Below are 2,954 nucleotides of genomic sequence, written 5' to 3'. Positions count from 1 at the left end.
GCGCTCGGCCGCCAACAGCAGTATCACGGCGTCGCGTGGCGCCCGCCGCCCGCTAGATAGCCAATCCCCGCCGGAAAAAGAGCAAAGGTTCACCGAGGCAGCCCCCTCCACCAGCAGCTGGGCATTTTCCGCCGTTTCCGGCCGCGGAGGGGCAGTTAAGCGGCGAGGAAGCCGAAGCCGGGCGCAAGGTGTTCGGCGATTTGCCTGCCTCGGCGATGGACTCGGACGACGAGGAAGCGCTCGCCGCGCTGCTGGAGGAGGAAGCCGAGGCCGACGTCCAGGAAGAGGAACATCTCATGGTGCTCGCCGCCCTCGCCCAGCTGCTGGCGAGCAATGAAAAGCCGCGGCGAGGTGGCTCAGCGTCGGGGCGGATGAAAGCAAAGAACCGGCATCGTCTCGAAGGCTACTGCATGCTCTACTCCGACTACTTCGCCGATGCTCCACTGCACGGCGACAAAACATTTCGGCGCCGTTATCAGATGAGCCGAAAGCTCTTTCTCAGGATTGTGAATTCCATCCGGGAGTTTGACAGCTACTTCAAATGCAAGATGGATTGCACCGGCACACTTGGATTCACCTCGATCCAGAAGTGCACAACAGCGATGAGGATGCTTGCATATGGAGCTCTCGGTGATTCATTTGACGACTACGGGCGCATGGCCGAGTCCACCACCACTGAGTGTTTCTACAAGTTCTGTCGGGCAGTAGTGGCAGTGTTTGGACCGCAATACTTGCGAACACCCAATGCGAAAGACACTGCTCGGATCCTAGCACAGAATGCAGCAAGAGGATTTCCTGGGATGCTTGGTGGAAGCATCGACTGCATGCATTGGAAATGGAAGAACTGCCCATTGGCTTGGCAGGGGATGTACAAAGGCGCCAAAGGCGGTTGCAGTGTGGTACTTGAGGCGGTGGCCACACAGGACATCTGGATTTGGCACTCCTTCTTTGGTATGCCAGGAACTCACAATGACATCAACGTGCTGCAGTGCTCCCCTGTCTTTGCCAAGCTTGTTGAAGGTCATTCTCCTCCGGTGAACTTCGAGATCAATGGGCAACACTACAACAAGGGGTACTACCTAGCTAACAGCGTCTATCCAAGATGGTCTACATTTGTGAAGACTATCTCAAACGCTGTGCCAGGAGGCAAGAAGTCCCACTTTGCCAAGATGCAGGAGGCTTGCAGGAAGGATGTCGAGCGGGCATTTGGTGTGCTCCAATCTCGATTTGCTGTTGTCCGGTACCCTGCTCAGACCTGGTCAAAAGATCAAATATGGGAGATCATGACTTGCTGTGTCATCTTGCACAACATGATCATTAAGAGTGAGCAGGAAGAGCCACCATACTATAGGCAGGGTCCTCTAGCCAAAGTTGATCACCAGCTACCGGCAAACTGGCATGCCTGCCTCAGTATGCGTCAGGAGATCCGAGATCCACAGGTGCATCATCAACTGCAGTAGGATCTGGTGGAGCACCTATGGAGGATCAAGGGCGACGTCGGGCTCGACGTGCGATGAAAAATGAGTTTTTATTTGTTGAACTATATTATTTGTATTGAACTATTTGTTGTTGCACTATTTTGTTGATCTATTTAATTTTCTATGATGAACTATGTGATAAAAAATATTTATGTTGATAACTGAATGTCGAGCAACGACGAACCACGCCGAATATGGGCCGATTCTCGCCCATATGAGGCATCTGTTCGCCGAAACTGGGCTGAAAACTGGGCCAATATCGATGCCTGGGGGCGACGCCTGGATGCCCAACCGCCCCAGCATCCATTGTATCGCCTGCTCGCCCCCAGGGGGCGATTTTTATGCCTCCTGGGGAGGCCAACAACTGGAGATGCTCTAAGAGGGGATGCAGAATAGTCACCGGCACTCACCATCGACGTCGAGCATGGCCATAAGACCGTGTGGGAGTAAACAAGGTTTGGAAAAAACAGAAGTAGATTGACACTCGAACTCATCAACTGTACCATTTTTCTGGCATATTGTTATAAAATCAAAAATGTTATGTTTGGCATTACAAATACTCCTATTCTTTCTTTCTTTTTCAGTGCGCCTTCCGTGTACTTCTCTCTACGCCTAGTCTGCTCAACGGGGTGTAAACAGTGACAAGGTATTGTGAGACGTGGCAAAGCCATAGCCGACACACTCAACCTTTGTTCGGATCCTCTCCGCTCCACAACTGCAGCTCCCGGAGCTGAGGGAGAGCATCATAATTGCAGGGAGTGGCTCAAACCGAGCTTCTCGCTCGGGAGCGGAGATTTGAGACCGGAGAGATTCCGAATAGGCACTCAATGTTGATAGAGGCGAAGAAGACCCGAAAGACCATGCCAGGACTCATTTGGTTTCCTGATCACCCCCTCCCTCGGATCCCTTCCTTTTTCCAGGGCCTGAAACCACGTGTAAACTCTCGCCAGGAAAATCAAGCCCGGCATTTGGACGACTCAATCTGCAGGGTGCGCCAGCCCGAACCCCTTTCTTTCCCTGGCCAGTGGACCCACGCCTCCGCACACTCAGAAATTTCCACCGCCTCGTTCCTCTCGTGTGACCACGCTCCATCGCCTCCTCGCGAAGCTCTGCCTTCCTTCACCTATGCCTTTCGTTCTTCTCCTCTCCCCCTTCCCTTTAGAGCATCTACAGCCGGACCTAACAAATCCGATCCCTCAAATGCCCATAGACGCGACCGTGCGCGTCCGCAGACAGTGACCGGTCACACCTCAAATTAGCCACTCTGCATCCGAGTCTCTTATATTTCAACTCCTAGATCCATACAAAGCATGCAAACACAGATCCTACGTGCTACCATAGCTAATCTTCGTCGTCGGAGATGTCCACAATGTCGGTGCCGGGCGCCGGGTGGATGGGCGCGTGGGAGGGCTCCGGCTCATCCTCCTCTTGCTCGACCTCATCCATGTAGGTGAGCATCTCCTACTCCTCCGCGAC

The sequence above is a fragment of the Triticum dicoccoides genome, chromosome 7A (genome assembly GCF_002162155.2).
Source record: "Triticum dicoccoides isolate Atlit2015 ecotype Zavitan chromosome 7A, WEW_v2.0, whole genome shotgun sequence".
NCBI classification, from domain to species: Eukaryota; Viridiplantae; Streptophyta; class Magnoliopsida; order Poales; family Poaceae; genus Triticum; species Triticum dicoccoides.
This window is presented reverse-complemented; position numbering follows the sequence as displayed.